Source organism: Bacillus rossius (assembly GCF_032445375.1).
Source record: "Bacillus rossius redtenbacheri isolate Brsri chromosome 9 unlocalized genomic scaffold, Brsri_v3 Brsri_v3_scf9_1, whole genome shotgun sequence".
NCBI classification, from domain to species: Eukaryota; Metazoa; Arthropoda; class Insecta; order Phasmatodea; family Bacillidae; genus Bacillus; species Bacillus rossius.
Window position 1 is genome coordinate 20,050,691 of NW_026962012.1, and position 19,604 is coordinate 20,070,294.

Sequence of the window (19,604 nt, forward strand, 5' to 3'; positions counted from 1 at the left end):
GGTGATAGGCATATATACAATATCACATCGCATTTTTTATCCAAATATACATCGTGTAATATAACGAGATGAATAAGTTATTACTAGTTTTAAATGTAGCTAAACTAGTATAACTAGCCGGCCACACTTAAAAAAAAAAAAAAAAAATTTGCCTAACTTAACCAACGACCCACGTGATTTTAATGTATTTCAGAACCACAAGAAAGCCTTCATTTTTAACACATCGAAGTTTTAAATAACAACTAACTCTTTAACGGAATTGTGATTCCTCCAGTAAAGAAGGTAGCGGAATAATTCTAACAGTTTGGGACATAATTCTGATACATAATTTCGCTAGTGATAGTTTAAGAATGTGATTTAGCAAATTTCTGATGAACTTGAACAATTCCGCTAGTGAAATTTTCCAACAGCGTCAAGAATCCCGCTCCAATTGTAGCAATTTCTAATAAAACCTTATTTTAATGTTATGGCTGTAATAATAACCAGAGCCACAGAATAATATAAAGATTTTTTCTCGCTTATAGTTTGGGAACATTGAAACAAATTCAAATGAATGTCTTGTGCTAGTTGTTATTTAAATAAGTTATTATAATTGTTTTGCTCGAAAGTAAGGCTGTTTAAATGATTCGTCGGCATAAGTGAGTAAGGGAATATTTAAAAACTATCACACTTTTTCACAAAATTCTGGTTTAACCACGGCTAATTATAATTATAATTGTGTAATCTCATTCTGTTATCTAACCTTTCAGCTTGCTAAGGAGACTGCGACCCAGTTAAACCTCATTTAACTTCCCTCATTTAGCATCAGTCTAATTACTTATTATGTTCATTAATTTTTCGTTTTATTCTTTTGAAGACGAGGAGTGCCTGTACTGACCCATCATCTGTTGTGGCCATTTGCACACTATGGTACATGTCCCCTCTAGTGGTGGGCAGTGAAATCCATACCTGTTACTTTTTCATTGATATCAAAATTTCACGGGTATACCTGCGACCAGTTTCTACAAGTATCAGTGAAATTCGGTGAAATTGATTACCTACAGTAATACGACCACTAGCATTTAGTGTCCACATAATCGTTGAATTAAGTTTCTGACGTTTTCAGTCTTAGTACAATCATTTTTTTATATATATATTTTGAAGTAAAACTGTATGTGGAGTACCTATACGAATTGCATACTTGTAATAATTACAGTAAAAAAAAATCACTGTTCACCGAATGAAAGCCTAGCAGAATATCACGGAAGATAATGAATTCTCATAAATGTTTTAAAATTAATATGTGTTTGTTATATTATTGAACTGAAAGGACAGGGATATAAATATGGAATCAATATTATTAAAAAAATATTAAAATAATTATGTAGTATTTTTCAATATTAACTCGAAATAAACTCAAAACAAAATGAAAGGTTTCTGTGAAAAACATTGCATTTATTTAATTTCATCATTCACCGAGAGGCAGTGTTTTCACTTATCCCCTTTATTTCACCATTTTTCGGTGCGAGGAAGCAGTTTACGATTACGAGCATTACTAGAGAGAGATTTCACCGTTCACCGTTTAATTTCACAGGAACCTAAATTTCACTGGAACCGATTTCACTGATACTCAAAAGTAACAGGTAAGCCCACCACTAGTCCCCACCTCCGTGTACACATCCTGTTTACACTTTTTGTGAGGCAGTGGCGTGTGGTGGAGTTATTGTGTGGGTAAGCTGTCTCACCCATCCCCGACCTTAAGACGGGTGGTCCGGGGGCCCTCCCCCGGAAAAATTTGGATTTCTAGGTGAAAAATGTGGCTATTTTTGCAGTTTTCCTGGTAGAAGTTTAAAATGCACTTTATTCTAAGTAGGCCTATACATTCTTGTACCTGTCAAATTACTCCAGCTGCTACAACCAGGAGCAAAATTATTAACTTTTCAGAGACAGAAAACTATTAAAGTTAAACTGCAATATGAAGAGAGGGTTATTACATTACATAACATAACATACAAATACTCTCACAAAAATATAATACGCAGTCCTTAGGCAGAACTCCGGCGATCAGGGGAATGAGGTGGAATGTATGTGCGGGGTAAACCTAACGAGAGTTTTTTTCCCCACATGTCAAGGAAAAACTTTACTACACGACTTTAAAATTAGAAAATAAAGACAACGTTAGGGAAACATTTTCTATTTTAAAAGTGCACTACTGAGTACACAAAAATTAACTTGACGAGATTTTTCACACAAGTTGAGAAATATTTTTTACACCATTTTAAACTTGGATAGTAAAGACAAAAGTAAAACAGTTTTGTTTTTACAATTTAGCTACTGATTACATTAGAACTAGCTAAGTGCGATATTTTTCTCAAACATTTTTTATTTATTTACTTTTCAATCACGGACATGCGAAGTCTCTGGATAAGGCGGGCAGAAACACTTTAACGTGCAGTTAAAAAAAATGTAGTACAAGGCACTAACGACTATAAAGGTCAGAAACACAATAGGTACCTATCTATTATAGACTAAAATAAGTAATATGCAATAATAAATTAATTGGTACATAATATTTATAAAAAACAATTGAAATTTGTGCAAAACGAATGAAAACATAATACAAGGCACCAAATAAAAAAAGTTACTTATATGTAAGCTTGATTCTTCTCTCATTTATTACACAGTCATGACAATTTTGTCATTCTGCATTTCACACAGCAAATCTTTTTCAATGGACAATAATGCCAGTTTTGAAAGTCTGTCTTGTGTGCTACGGCTGTATGTCTTTATTCGCTTCAGTGCTGAAAAACTTCGTTCTGTGGAGGCACTAGTAGCAGGAATAGTTAGTCAGTTTACACAACTTAACCACATCTGAATATGCTGCCTCTTAAGTTGTTAGAAAGTATGAATTATAAAACTTTGCATACATTTTTACGTGAAAATTCCTGGGCCATATAAACTGCAACAAGTTGTGCTCGCAGTGAAACAACATCAAATAAATTACCATGTACAGATTTAATACAGATTGCAAACTAGTTTAAGGAAAACGTTCTCGATGTTTTGTAAAGTTGTTTGGTTCTAGAAGTTCTAGGAACTGCAGAGATTCTAAACTGTAAAATCGTTCACTCATTTGCTGAATAACAGTGTCAATAATTTCATAGTACAAACGCCTGTAAAATGTTTTGAGATCACTACTATCACTGTGCTCAAAATGTTTCCTTTTGAGTTCTTGTGCTTCTGAATTTACTTCAGCTTTTGTTTTCTTCCAAATCAAATAGTTTCAAAATTGTTTCGTTTTATTTGAAGAAGTTGTGATAACTACTTTACTTTTGAAGTGCAGTACCCAATGTCATGCAGCTTAGTCTGCAGAATACTGAACAAAACATCGGTGTGAGGGAAAATGTCAGCAAAAACCTTTAACAGAAAATTGAAGTTGAAGTCGTTCAATGAAGCTAGAAAGCCTGTGGCACTAATGGCAGATTCTTGATCCCAGTTTTCTTCAGGGTCACAGATTTTGTCTAACAGGCAAATAAGTTTGTCTCAGTATTCATGTACTGAGCCAACTAAGCGCGACTTGAAGTTCCAACGTGTGGCTGAAACTCGAGGCAATCTCTTATTTACAACATCATCAAGGGCCTTTGTACGTTTTGTGGACTTCGTAAAAAATGCAGCCAATCCACTTAATGTACTGAAAAATATTCTGCAGTCTTTTATTGAACATGCAGATTGTGATAACACCAAAGTTAGCCTGTGCGTCATGCAGTGAACAAATGTAGCCTGAGGATAGTTTCACTTGCAGGCCATTCAAATGACCAGCCATAACAGCAGCGCTATCATAGCTTTGAGCTACCAGTCTTTTCTCGCAGCTGTAATCAGCCACTAATTGGTCAACAATGTTGTAAATGGCCTCAGCAGAGCGATTTTCAGACACATAAAAAAAAAACCATAAACCTTTCTTGTACTTTACCATCCTCTCCAATGTATCGAAATATGTACGAAAGTTGAGCCTGATTGCTTATATCTGTTGTTTCGCTAGGCTGATAGAAACTTAGTTTTTTCAATTTTATTTCTAATGCGTTCACTGACTACGGTGGCTACACTTGAAATCAAATCATTTTGTATTAGATTTGATAGTCCTGTAAAAAATTTTGACGTTTCAAGATGATGTTTCAAAATTAAATCATACTGACTGATGAGGTTAATTAGTTTAACATAATTCCCTTGGTTTTTTGAGTCATGTTCTTCGTTGTGACCTCTGAAAGGAAGTTCCTGCTTTGCTAGATAACAAACATCTTCAAAAGTCTCAAGATTTCACGATTCTTTTTAACCAATTCGTTGTGTTTTTGATGACTTTTGTTTTTTGGTCATCAAGCAAGTGGTCTATCCTAATCTATTTCTTTGCATCACTAAATTGTACACCTCCGAGAAAAATGCACGTCTTCTGGGCCCATAATCTGTTGTTTTTTACATGTTATCTGAACACAAAGCCGTCTGGAATACAACAACTGTGACGCCATGAAAACAAAACATTTATTTACAACGTGTAATGATACCAACATCAAAACTCCAAATTACTTTACAACAAGCAGTTCATAACTTCATAATGTTTTAGTCAATTATGACAAGTCTTAATGTTATTGACAAACCTAGGAAATGTTAATTAGCACAACTTTAGGAAAACATTTGTTACCAGTCTATTTCTTCAAATTTTTTTTTTCTGGATTGTAGTCTGTGTGTCAAAACTTCAGTAACTTCATTTCCAACATTTGCATCAACATCAAGACGTCTTCCTCTTCCCGTCATAAGTGGAAATTCACAAACTGTTAAGTAGGATGTTGACAAAAGGCATCCGAACTTGGTCGTTTCTCGATGTAAAAAATGAAGCAGCTGGACCCTGAAGATGGTAGAAATGAACATCACAGTCTTCTTCATCCATGTTCACTTGCACAACCTCGGCAACCCACCTGTTTTCAACGTAGATGCATGCAACGAAATCTCTTTCTTTAATTCCCTGTGGTTTCACCGGGATGCAATGGGAGTCCAATATGTGCTCGACCTTCACATCCTCGTGTTTGACTGATTTGGATGTGAACTCGAACTTCAAGTGGTAAATATCTATGCTTCTGTCTTGTTCCTGGGACTGTTTTGCCCTGTAATATAAGATAAAAGGGTGAAGGGTAGCCTGATCATTCACCCAATGGAATCCTTGAATGGCATCTTGCACAAGAAAGAAAAAAGTTCTCTGAAAAATCTGCAAGAACAATTCCTTATGTCGAATCCAAGTTCTCTATTTTGGTTTTGAGGTAAGCAGATTGAGTTTTTGGTACAAAATGATGTCTCTTTAGGTTCGTCAGCTTTGTAATTAGCTAGATCCTCAATATACTCATCATAAGTTTTAGTAACACTTATGAGATCTGCCCTGTCTGTGTTCACCCACTGCTTGTAAGTGTAAGTGACTTTCTCTATAAAGTCATCATTATAGCTACACTCACCACTTTTTCCTTCACCTTCACTAAATTAAGAGCCTTCATTCATGGCTTTCTGTTGCAGTTGCAACAAATATGTTAACACCTCTGGTCCAGGGCACCTGTCACTAAGCACACATTCTTCCTTTTCTACATCACACACAATATATTCAAGTAAATCCTTGTAATTTATGTTGAGCCTTGCCCCATCTAACATCACCTTAATGTTCTGATGAGCGAGGCAGACACAGAGTGAGTGCCACTTCACCAGCCAACACACACCACCTAGGCCTAAGCTCTGCAAAATTAGAAAATCCAATTGTGTGATTTGTGTATTCACTGCAGAAGCTTGCATACAGCTCTTTCAAGTTACACAGAACTAGCCTTTTCTTTTTGTGTTCCTTTTGTCCTTGCTTATTTCTTATGGAAATGTACTCTTTTTTACCTGAACAGATTCTGCTGTTGTCATTCTGTTCGTAGAAGTTCGCAACCTCTTTGACTGTTTCATTATTGTGCCCCTTGTGTAGTTAAAGAAACTTTATTCATAGTTATGAAAATTCTGGAAGCTGCATCAAGTGGGCGAAACAGTAACTACTGTATACTCAGAGGACACAAGGGAGCAACCAAAAATATTAGTTAGTTCTCACAATGCGAACTAGGAAGGAGGATCGTATTTGAAGTGAAAAACAAATATGTTTGCTTAAAGTTTATCCTTTTTATTGTTAATTAAAATCTGCATTATATTATTTTGATGTTCATTGAAATTACAAAATTACAATTATTGGAATTAATAATTAATTATTTTAAAGGGGGCCCGGGCCATTTGAAGTCATTAGTTACAATTTAATGATACATTTCATAAATGAAACTATGAAAATAACCATAATAGACTTAACATTAATAAATTTAATGATTATAAAAACATTAATTGTTCTGATTTGTACTGGAGTACATATTCAAAATGATCCATAGCGGACTGTTCACTGGCGGAGCATAATTAGGAGGTTCTGGGCGTCAATCTCCGAAGGATCGGTGTAAATTTGGTAGACTAAGTCTTGAAAGGAAACTTCACCCTAGTCTTGAAACATTTCTTGACTCAAGTCTTGAACCCCACTGGAACCAAAAGGGAATCCAGTGGTCAAGAATAGTAAACTAATTAAGTTAGGGCAAAAGGATAACGGGGAGGCAACAACAGTCAAACAGGACGTTGACTTTTCCACTTACCGATCTGGGGTTGAAGTGAAGTGAAGTGAAGATAAGTGAAGTCAATCCCCGAGAGGAGGCGGCGCGGGTGGTCGCGGTGAACTGTCGCGAGACATTATACGAAATTACTACTTGGCTAAAATATTGGCAAATAGCCAACCAGAAGAATTAAAAAAAAATAAACGTTAGGGAACACTCCCGAACTTGAGAGATCACTCTCTTAGCTAGGTTGCGGCGGCTGAATACGTAAACGGCGCGGGCGATGCAGCTCCGGCACGAGATGCTATCGCGGTGACCGCCGAAGGAAGAAAGTCTCGCTCTTCCAGGTGACATGAAGTTAAGTTCGAGCGAGAGGCCCGTAGTCTTAGGGAGTGGTAGAAATGGCCTCTGATTGGCTAGAATAAGCCCAGCGGAGTACTTGCTCAGCCCTCCAAAAAAAAAAAAAAAGATATAAAGAGGACTAATTGCCTAACTTAAAGGGGCCTCAGAGGTGCAAAGCAGAGCACTCTGTTGGGGACAACAGGAACTGACTCTGTGTTGGTACGCAAGGTATCCCGCGGGGGGGGGGGGGGACTAGCGAAAGGTAGTACCATATGGAGCCCTCTTGGTGCGAGCTCTGTCTGGGAGGAAAGGAAATTAGATTAAGTATGGTCGCGGCCGCCAGAGCGCTCACTCCGACGCCTAAGAGAAAGTAATTTAGTTTGCCGTGCCGCCCGGAGAAGGCGCAAGCTGTCCATTCGCCGGCCTGGGGTCTGCTATAGAGACCGGGAGGTAGTTTATCCAGATGGAAGGATCTGGAATGGATAGAGGGGAAAAGGGAAGGGAGGGGGGTAGTGCTGCCTAGTGGGAAAGGCCGCCTACAGGACTCCCGAGGCGTGTCGGGACCGACTGTAACCTGTGCCGTCGAACCTGACCAAAGTTGCTTCGGTCAACTGTAGCTTGAGCTACGGGTGTGCCTAGGAGCCCTGACGAAGCTAAGGTAACGTGTGGCAGGACGTGCACAGAGCACTGAAGGGGCGCAGTTTTCACTCGCATACGTGCAGAGGAGCGGGGAGACATGAGACGATGCTTAATCAGGACTTGAGTGGTGTGGGAGCCCGTGGATGAAACGGCCGGAGACAACATTAAGTAGGAGAGTACAATACTGGGATAAAATGTTGATAGGCTGTAACAGGCTACAGAAAAAATACTTAAAATATTTATTTAAATTATGCTAAGTCTAAAGATGAGTCAGGAGAATATGAAAATTTATGGCTCATTAGTTAGTCTGTTACACTTGTTGCGATCCGTGCCAGGTAGAATTCCATGCTTCTTGACAAGTTTCCTTGTGGTTTTGACAAGGTAGGGGGTAGCATCAAAATATTCACACGTTTTAGCAATCGACCAGGATTTTGGTGCCAAACTTAGAATCTTTACCTTTTCAGAAAAAGAGGTTGGTTGCTTGAACGTTTCTTTTAAACTGTTCAATAAAGTACTGTAATCGTCTTCTGGTGGTAGTGTATCCCTTTCCTCCACTCTGCAGATTTCAAGAGAAGTGGAGATTTTTTTCTTGAAAGCTGATAAAATTTTGTTGGCTTTTGTATCTAAGGCTCGAAGTCGGTTTTCAATGCTGATTTTTTGTTTTTTAACAGGTGACACACCCAATGTCTCGCAAATCAAATTTGCCTCAACTAAAATTTCTTCAACAGGATGATAGTGATCATCTTCAGATGATTCCTCTTGACATGTTTGTAACTATACTATTCTTTTCTTGCAGGAAATTCACAAACTTTTACCAGGAATCAATTAGGTATTGAATACCTTGTTGAAAAATTCAGAGATATATCTTTGAGACCCTTAGAAATGATTTTTTTATGTACACTGAATGGATCTGAACAAGTTGTTCCAAACAGATGAGAGAATTTTTACAAATACTTCTTCTCATGGAAAGCACAGATTGTTTCAATGTCACATTGCTCTAACCTTAGATTCAAAAGGTTTTGATTCTTCTCACTCAACTCACTAAACCTTTTTAAATGGTCTGTAATATTCCTACCATAGTCTTTCTTGTGGCAGTCTTCACTCAAATAATGTCCAATTGAACACTTCATTTTAACACAATCATGTAAAACAATAGAAAAACTCACTAGGATTTTCATTTCATTCATCAACCAAAACAATGCACCTCTAGCTGTATATAAAAAAAGAGACACTAATATCATAGATTAAGCAGGATGTCAAAGAGTTGACAATAATAGTTGCAAACCTTCATAGAGATTACATTCCTCAACTCACCATTACTACTACCTCCCACTACTTATTTCTTTCTGTTTGACAATCTCTTTGCTTTGTTGACAGAGAATAAAAACACACCCTATAGCAATTTAAAATTTGTTTACATTTTAAGGAATAACATCAGTTACAAAGCCACTGTTGTTGTAGTAGTTTTCCTTGTGTTTTATGTACCAGTAGCTGTAGAAAGATATTACATAAGTGACATGATGCATTCTCATTAGGTCATTCATTTTTCTGTGCAGAGAACATTATTACAGTTATTAATTTATTTGTTCACTGCATTGTACTTTAGTGTTTGCACATCTTCTTAAGCATTGTGTTAAATGAGCGATTCCCAGTCTGAAAATAACATTAATGCTGAGTCAGTGAATAGTGATATTCTGCTAAATTAAGGATTTTTGTTTTTGTTTTAATTTGCACAACACCCTCACCAATTTTATGTATGTTAGTACCTCAATAGAACTACATTCTGTGTAAATATTAAATTTTTCACGTGTCCCACATATTGTCATAATCCCGCTGAAAATTGCAAATTTCAGAAATATTGGATTTATAACAGCCTGTAAATATGAAAGGACTCAAAACATCCCAATTTTCACAAATCTGCCACATAATACTAATACTATAGTATACGCATACAAGAAATCATTGGAATGTTTCATGTCATTCCTGGAAGGTTTTAGGCTTAAAATTGGAAAAAATATTAATTTTGTTGGTGAACTTTGAAAATTAACAGACAATATGTTAATTACCACAGCAGAAAATGCTTGTAACAAAAATTAAACAGCATTTGGAGCTGAGTAAAATGTATTTTTTAAAAAGTTGTTACGATAAAAATTGAGGGACCTACAGCATTTTTCGTAAATGCTTGAAAATGCTTAAATTTTCACATGCCACCATCTTCAATCAGGTGCCTAGGCAAAAATTAAAGGAAATAATTTTTTGTAAAATTTGTTTTGATCTCTCAAAATGTGTACCAATTAATGGACAAATCTTCAGAATTTTTGCAGCAACCAACCCTGGTTGAAATCTCATGGAATGACCCTAATTGCACTTTGTGCTTATAATTTTTTTTTTAAAAATTTAAATTCATATTGAGACTTTACTTGAAAATTACATTAAAATTAAAATTTTTTTTTTATTAAGAATGGTTATAAAATTTTCACCCATGTTATGTCTATAAGGAAAGCTAACACATATGGTGGATTACTTTACAGATGGATTCATACAAGAATCAATACATAGATTTATTAATAACAACAATTTACCCCAAATATATTCCCATTTATTGCTATGTATGAGATTTAAAATATAAGGTTTATCAGAAACATGATGGTTCTGAGCCGTAACCTTCGTTACAACCGAGCGCAATACAAATCCATAGCATTCTCTCTCATCATTTCAGCTTAACTGACAAATTCTGAGAAATTTTAAGGTATCGGTATGGATTCAGCACTTCAAGAACCCAAAAGAAGGAAAAAATACTTATCTGGAAAACAATTTCCAAAATGAAGATGGGACTAGGAATTGCATTATATAATATACAAAACTCCCATTTCACACAATGTTAACAATGGGTTGCAATACTGCTAGCGCCGTTAGTTCGCAGGCTGGCCACTGTGAGCTTCACCAAGCAGCCGGAGAATGAAGGCAAGTGGCCAGACCTGTCTATACGACAGTGCTTTCGAACTATTGGCAAAAAACCATGCTTTTTGTGTATCCATAAGGCCGGGGCTTGGTGGGAACTGTGCCCGGGTTTCGACTGCCCCCCCCCCCCCCCCTCCTCCATGTCTATTGAAGGGAGGTCATTTAGCCTGGATTTTTTGAAAGTCTGAAGAGGCCCAGAGAACCTCTTCGTTTATTAGGCCTAAACGTCACGCCTCGTGCCTACCCCCCCTCCCCCCTCTGCACCTCTTCCCCTCCCTCCTTTTCACTCCTGGGGCTGTGACGCAGCGTTTCTTTTCCCCTTCTCCCCGCGCTGCGATGGTGGCGCCTCCAGTGGCAAGTCGATGTGCGACCGAGGCTCTTCGCCTCTGGGCCTTTTTCACCTCTAGCTCTCGTTGGGGTCGGTCGTGCGTTCGGTGGTGGTCGTCCACTCTCTCGTCTGGTCGGTAATGTGTTTGGATGCTTTGATTGTCCGCGAGGTGACCGTGGAACTAGCATAAAGTAAATCGTGTGTTTCCATAATCTAACTGTAACGTTCTTTTGGCTGTCACCCTCTGAAATTGTCTTTCGCTCCTTTCATGGAAACACACGTCGCTTGCCGACCTGGATGCTGCAGGATGGTTTTGTATTGCCATTCTTTCTGCCTTTTTTTCCCGTGCCCTTTGGAAAGTGTGGTTTTCATAAGCCTCCTGGCTGGCCACCCCTTCCCCTATTTGAACACCCGGTATGGGGTCGCAGGCTCTACTGGTTCTGCCGCACGTGTGCGAGACGTCTGTGTGTACGCCTTAAAGCCCGGGTTTTCTTGTTTTCGTGCAGCGTGCTTAATTTCTGGGTACGTTTCCTTCCCCGACGGTCTCAAATTACGTTGGGCCATGCCATGCCGATTCAAACATTCTAGAGGAGGAATTGGTCCGAGCGTAGGTGCGCACTTTAACTTAGTTCATTTATGCTCGCGTTTAACTCGCTCAGTAGTACCGCTTGTGGCGCACGATGTACCTTCATAATCAGTAACTTGTTTTTTTTTGTACTTGTGCACTTTAACCTGTACTCATTATTCCAAAGAAAATATATTCATTTGTGTGTATAAGGATACTTAATACACTAGTCTCATGTTCCTTATGATCCCGTCTATTTGTATACCTACTCTTTTATGTACACCTATAAACTAGCTGCAACAGGTTCTACTAGAAGAACACAACCCCCCCCCCCCCCCCCCCCATCCTATATTGATTAGGCAGGTTGAAGCATCCTTCAAGTCAGATTGAAGTACATTGATTTATACGTGATCCGGAGGTCTCTGGGTCCCTTGGGTGGGGTGTCAGGTGCCTCCGCAATTTTTGGGACTCTTTTGTGGTGCATTTCAAGGAATTTATGAGAAATTAATTTTAATATAAAAAGTAAAATATAAAATTATATGAAAAAAGTAAAAAAAAATTGTTTATTGTTATTTGAACTGAAAAGTAAAAAAAAAATCTTTAAAATTAAGTAATTTATTTAACAGCGGCAGAATTAACTATGACTCTGCATAATATAATTTTTTTTAATAAGCTTAAAATAATAAGTAAGTACCTAATAAACAAAATAATTATAATGAAAAAAAAGTTTGGGGAGTTCTCTTCTTTCATTTTTGTAATATGCTCTAATGAATAGCCATTAGTTGTAGAAAATATAAGACAACTGATATCAAGTGTGCTTTGCTTTATTCTTTCATTTTCATAATGAGTCTGTCCTAAATAGTTATTGATAAAAAAATTTGGTACACAGAGTTGTAGTTCATTCTACAGCTAAACAAATTATTTAAATTTAAATACTATTTTTTACTTTTTAGTTCAAACAATAGAAAAGATTTAGTTTTAATTTTATTATATATCATAATCTTGCACCATCATCCATTTAACGTAACTTTGTTTAAAGGCGCAACTGTGTTTTGTAAATAATCCTTCTTATGAACAAAGTACCTATATATTATTTTTTGGTAATAGTGATCCAAGTAGCCTGTTAATTGTGTAAAAATTTATCAAAATAAATTTTCAAACAGTGGAAAAGTTCGGATACTTAAACTTTTGTTCTCTGCTAGTTATATGTTTAATTATTGCGTGGTTTTTAGAGATTTGCTACCCTTTAAGAATTATACAGTTTATAAATATTTGAAACAATTTTACACTCTGCTATTTGGGTCTTTATCACTTGTGAATGAGTGAACATTTTGCCTGAAGGACTGAGTTGCTGAGGAACCATACCGGTTGTTGCTAGAGCCGTATCAGCCAGCAATGGGATAGCAAGAGGTACCGGTATTGCAGCAGAAGCAGTATCATTTACCACAGACACTTTCCGAACAGACGTGTACCAAATAGGAAGACCCCCATGTGTCTTAACCAGCTTCTACCTGAAATTGGTAGTTTCATACCATGAAGGAGTAGGTAGGCTAGTTATTATGGGTAACTCTAAACAAACATCTAAGCCTGGCTCCTTGCTTTCGTTCCACAGAACAGGTGAAAGTCATAGCGCTTAGATTGCGTGTCTTCTCAGCCATTGGAGTGGGGCATAATGTGCGCATTATTCAAACTTGCCGTACTCTTCACATCAGTAACTTTCCAGGGTTCCATTTATAGACATATGTTTCTTAACAAAAATAACTTGTTTTGTCATTGACTGCCACCAATTAAATTTATTCCCAGAAATTTCTGAGAATTCTTTGTGCGTATTATCATAATTAAAACATTTTTAAGTACAATTATTTATTAGTAATGTAAATATTATCGGATGAATTAATAGAATTCAAAATTACTGAACAGTATTCTGATTTAGACCTGATTAGTGATAAATAAATAGAAAGAATAGGATGGATCAGTGGCATAAAATGTGATATGTCTAATTAGGGTAAGAGTTCTTTTGAACTACTAAGTAATCTACATGCTAATGAAAATATAATTTAGAATCTAAAATAATGCGTAGATCTTTTAAATTGGCGGATATGATAATTATTGTGTTATTTAATTTATAAACAAATTTAATTGATAGATTTTTTTTAGTAAAAGATATAATTTTGGTTTTTTTCTTTATTGAGAGCTACTACATTTTATTTGCACCAATTTTTAATTTTGTTGAGGTCGAGCTAAATTAATAAACAATCATTAGGAGAGTTAATGTTTCTATAAATTTTGTGATCATCTGTAAATGTACCCCAGTGGAGGGATTGGGAATGTGATATGTCATCAATGAATATATTAAAGCATAGGAGTGAGAAGGTAACCCCTTGTGGTACTAGGTAACCCCTTGTGGTACTCCTGAATTGGCTTTAAAATGTGCATGATTACAATTTTTAATGGATACAAAAAAAGCTGTTATTAATATAAATTGAGAACCAGTTTACAAAACAATCACGTAAGAATATGCCAAGTAAAATTATGTGGTTAACAGTATCAAAAGCTTTTGCTAGATCAAAATAGCAGGCATCGACTTGATCCTTATTAGTGACTTCATTGAAGATGGGATTGAAAAAATTATGAGCATGGTTGCAGTGGTTATATCGGTTTTAAACCAATGTTGGTAGAGCAACAGGCTATTTTGATTGAAAAATTAATAATTTTAAAAATTAAATTTTCAAAATTTTGAAATGACAATTAAGAAGAGATATTGGATGATAATTAGAAGCATTTAATTTGGTAACACTTTTTTTTTTCCTTTTTGCCCTTGCTATTTTCCATTCATTAGGAAAAATATAATATTTAAGACTCATGTTGAATAAGTGTTTCAGAAGAGGAACTGGTTAAGTGAGCAACCTTTCAGAATAAAATTAGGTACTCCATCAGAACCAGAAGACATGAAAGATTATAAGGACTTAAGGCTTTAAAGAACAAAGCTATTCAAAATGATAAGAAAGATTGTAACGTAGCACAAATTATAGGCATTAGCTTGGTTATTAGAGGTATTAACCTGGTATTAGAGGAATTGGCTTGGTCATTAGAGGCTTGATACATAGAGGTATAACTCTTATACTGCTTGCAACTGAAATTAACTTTCACCCTTTGGCTTGTAATATTTAAATTTAATTTATTTCTTTGATTTAACTTTTGAATGATATAAGAATAAGAAAGATGGCCACCAAAAGTGACCTAATACAATATGGCCGCCGTGAATAAATGAATCATCGAGCCATGAGCCGGTGTCCCAGGACATACAAAAATTACCTACTTAGTAAATAAACTTTATTTGTTAACTGTCCACAATTACTGTTACCTCTAGTTACCTAGTCACAACTATTACTTATTTAGTTTACCATTTAAGCTAGTTATATTTTTATATCAACCATATTTTTAATCTAGATATCATGATAATTTTGTAATCTTGTCAACATTTCATTTAGCAAGATAAACCCTATTTTTGTTATCTCTCAATTCTTGGTTACAGGTTGTAGAATTTAATTGTTGTTGGCATTGTTTGTCCATTGTCCTTGTTCTGTATTTTCAGGTTGTGTAATTCCCATTGTCTTTCCTAATATTTTTTTACTGTAGCATTTGTGAGTATCTGTTGTGGTCACTGCAGGTATGTGGTATGCCATGTGTAGGCCAACCGTGGATGTGCTGATCTGCTGTGGTGTTTCCCTTGCCTGCTCTTGCTGGCCATGAGAGGAGTGTTCACGTGTTTGCATTGACTACTTTTGTCTGAGTGCATGTGTCAAATTATAAATAAAAATAAGTAAATATTTTTTTCCTACGAACAAACAGTAAAAATTCTTCCGGAACCTAAGTTGAAAATGAAAGGAGGTCACCTCTGCTATTGTTTCAGTGATGATTTTAAAATATTTAAAACAGTTTTTTAGTTAAATAGTACTGATTTTTCTTAGAACTTATTTATTTTACTGTATGTTAGTACCAATAAAAAGTAATACCTAGACTATTAGGTTATATCCAATAGTTTTAATAAGTTGAAATGGCAATTTATAAAATTTATATGTAGTAGAACAGTTAGAAAATAAGCTCATTTTACTATAAAAAAACCCGTAATATTTGTTATTTTGTGAGAAATAAAGTTTTCATTGGATTAGTAAAGGTGTATGTATCATTTTGATGTAACAGTGCACAATTAACACTGCCGATATTTCGTAAATACCACTGTACTGCAACATTTAATGTTTTAACAGATTAAGTTATTACATATTTATGTTTTATTGAATGTGTACTCTATGTCAGATATTTAATTTATTTTAAAAAACGGTAATTATTTTTAAATGCATATCTATGAGAATGTTACTCTATGGACTGAATTAGACGTTTGAAATTGAACAATAGCCGAGACCCCTCTAAGGTGGTATTTATTGACTTTAAAACGGTAAACGGTAAAGTTGACGCCATTATTTTGTAATGTAAATTATTATTTTAATATTTATCTATTTAAGATTTATGAGAAATTTTGTGTTCCGCGCTATTGTTGCGCGCGTATTTCAGGAGTTTGTTATTACTTAATGTTACGGTTTTTGGTAATCTGCCAATCACGGCCCACCATTTGAAACTAAGTCAAGCATTGTTAACTGGCTTAATTTGAGAAGGTTTGAAAAGAATGTAATGGCCGGCTTAAGCTGGAACTGCTTCGTGACGTCGATGAATCTAAATCCTACGAAATAGCTGGAAAGTAGTAGGCATCCTGGACTAAGGATGGTAATTATGTATTATTAGGGTGTATACATACTTAAGTAGGCTTTATCTACAAAGATAAAGACCCTAGGAGTGATAATTACGTGAGTAAAATAATTGCAAGAATCTGTCACCACATTTCTATGCTTATCACCACGTACCTCTCAAAATCGTCACATCGCGGCCTAAACGAACTATAACAATGAAATTTGAAGTTAAATAATATTGTCTATGAGAAACTGACTTTTTTTTGATACAATTTACTTTATTTTTACACACATTCAACTTAACTTAGAGGTCTGATGAGCGAGAGACTCTGAGCTCAACCGACCTAATTGAACCTATCTAGCCGAGGTAAAATTAATTAAGAACCCAAATTCAACGAATTAAAACTGTAAATATCGCCGAACCCGAACCAAAGACTTTTGCTTGGTAATGAAATGTGCGCATCGTCACTCCTGTCAGTTGGTAATTTTATGTGTAATGCGGTGCCAATAGACAGGAAGTTTGAGAATAATAAGTAAAATATTAATAATAAGAGTAAATTTGACATATTTTTGTTTTAAACAAATAAGTAAAATTTTTAATTGTGTGTTATTTTTATGTCATTCATTCTCTCAGCTATTCAAGTGTATATTTATGTCTATGTTTTTAAGTCAATACCTAACTGTGGCTTAAATACTTCGAACACATGCCAACTGAGTGTTACCCAAGCAGTATTGTCTTATACAGAGAAAGTAAGCCCAACGTAATTAATTTGTCTCCATCAAAGTGGGGACATTTGTAAGAGAACAATAAGAAGTTTCCCCACATATTACCTGTCGCCTCAAAGTGGGGCCTAGACATACACCAAAACCAGTCAAGTGTACAAGAAGGGTCCGCACATAAGAAAGGGTCTACATAACAGTCATCAAATCATCTCGGGGAACTGTAATGACAAAACATTAAATATATTATAGATTAATTTAATTTTAATTTATGTGCCGCTAAAGCCAAATACCAAATAAATGAAATAAGTAATTTAAAACTAGGAATCATTATAATTAATTAAATTTCCTGTACAAATTGATATGTCAGTGAAATGAGCAACAAACACGTGCCAAAAAAATTTAATTTAAATAGATTAGGTGATTTTTCTCTGTAATGATTAGTAATGATTACATCTCTTACTAATATTAACTAAATTAATGTAACTGAACTACTTTTCGACTGAATCTAGTATTATTTAAAATGTCTCTCGCACTATTCGTTAGTTTTGGCGATAAATAGAAAATAATATGTCATTGTGTGGGCTGTTCTCTGATGAATGATAAATTAAACGAAAATTTCAGCGAAACCCACTATAAAATAAAGTTCAATTTGTAATCGTGGGCAATGAAATTTTCCACCTCCATGATTTTGACCCGTACCTACTTCATAAGTATTTGTGCAATGTTACATATTTATGCTAATAGCAGTTGGTCAGTTCAAAGCATGGGACAAATCATTGTAAAATCAATTGTAATGCCTTCCGACCATCTGTGTGCCAGTGTAGCTGCAGTTGAAACAGTTCACGTGCCATGACTCACTTTTCCAGTCGGTGGCCGTCATGCCATAGCCATGCGATGAGGGGACATTGCCATGGGCGTGACACGTGTGTCGACCGCACGACCGCGAAGCCAGCACAGTCGTAACTACCTTGTTACAACACTCTTTCCTACTTTTGAAACCAAAATCTGTCCTAGTGGTCACCAGTTGTCTCGAAGCTCGTGATGAGCTGCTGAAGGGAGAATATGAATTGCGTGACTATCTGTGCCCACAACAGCAGAGTTATGACCGGTGCGAGAGTACGTTTGAGCCAAACAAGACTCACCGTGCTGCATTGCACACTCCAGTTTGCTTCTTACTCTGTAACGCTCAACATAATCAAACATTCAGCTTACATTATCATAATAATAAAGGAATAACAGCACACAAGCATATCATCTGTCTCCTGTGTCACAGTGACTGCCACCCCTCGTCGCATATGTCTCCCGTCTGGAGGTTGGGCGTGCAGAGGTCGACGCTGGCACGCACGTGGTCGAGCTGTGGAGAGCAAGCAGGACCCTGCCATCCCTCCTCGACAAGAACATTTAGGCTTAGTTACAGCCCATTAAGATTAATTATTTTTTCATTGAAACACATGAAGGTTTGACATGTTTGTAATATGTTTAGGTGTGGTGAATGTGCTTTTTCGAGATGTGGTAACTACGTTCGATGCAGGAGAGCTGCATGAAGATATGTCATTAAAGAGAGTTTGAAGGTAATTGCATCTTATTTTCTATATGTTACTACCGACCGTTTCTTGAGATCTCTGAAAAACATTTTTAGAGGAAATGGTCCAAAAATGGGTTACCAATTTCTTTTTAATATCTACCGATTTACCTGCTCACTTAAAATGGATAATTTTGATGTCACATCTTGAAACATTCCGGAAAGTGAATTGAAGGTTCTAAATTCAAATAACCAGTTTTAGTTTTCCAAAACCATGTGTTAATAAAAAGAGGTTGAAATGTTAATTTTTTTATGCTGGTCCGAATATGGGCTACTTGTAAATAAAAAGCTATTAATAACATAATATAAAATGCCAGGTTTTGTTCAAACAATTTATTAAGTACAACCTTAAAATTTTATATTAAAAACAATTTCTTCTTTTATTACTTGCACAAGTCCCAGATGTATACCTTTTTTTCCATTCCAGTACATTTGAATTGTGCCCAGCCTTCATATTTGTAGCACTGAATCCGCACATCTCATCTAACATCATCTAAAAAGATTCCATCTTTGTGCTTTTGGGTTCTTTCTCTTTGCTCGAAAACCTGATTCCACATTCACAATCTTCCGACTGTTTTTAAAGGCTGTAAACTCTACACTTTCCTTCATTTCTTCTTTGTAAAGTAACCAGTTATGATGCAAGTCTTGGCACTCTTGCGACCACGATTGCTTTTTGCCACACCATATGGACTGACCCGTTTTGATGCTGAAGTTTCAATGGTTGGTCGCTTATCCAGGGTGCTGAAATCTTGATGCTTTCTTGTTGGTAGTTGATTCCATTTGTGTGTAGTTGAAGGGTCAGGAAATTGGCAGAAAGTGGTGGGCTGCAAGTTCGGCCAGCTTCCTGTGCATCAGCCAAGATATCATTTTCTGAGAAAATATGTTTATCATTAGGATATATCCCTGTTGTTCTGAAACCATTTAGAGCAATCTCTCTGGTCTGATCTTTCTAATAGGCTTTTCCAAAGAGCTTTATTGTGTCATTAGGTATGACAGGACAGTTAGAATGCCTTAACCACTACTGCCTCACTGTAGTGTGCCTTCAAAGAACCACTGTGAACTCTTGTCCAGTGGCTGGCGTTTATGGGTCGAG

The 19,604-nt window shown here is 36.1% G+C and overlaps 1 protein-coding gene across 2 annotated transcripts in view; it reads left to right on the plus strand.

Moving 5' to 3' along the window:
* The first annotated feature begins 522 nt into the window (after positions 1–522).
* The window catches only part of LOC134542714 (PI-PLC X domain-containing protein 2), a 110,988-nt gene continuing 91,906 nt past the window's right edge, over positions 523–19,604 (plus strand). Inside the window, exons 1-2 of one of the 2 annotated variants that reach the window (XM_063387187.1) lie at positions 523–638; positions 18,413–18,500. The gene's annotated coding sequence lies outside the window, so the exon portion shown is untranslated. The remainder of the gene's footprint in view (positions 639–18,412; positions 18,501–19,604) is intronic. The other variant, XM_063387188.1, reaches the window with a different exon arrangement.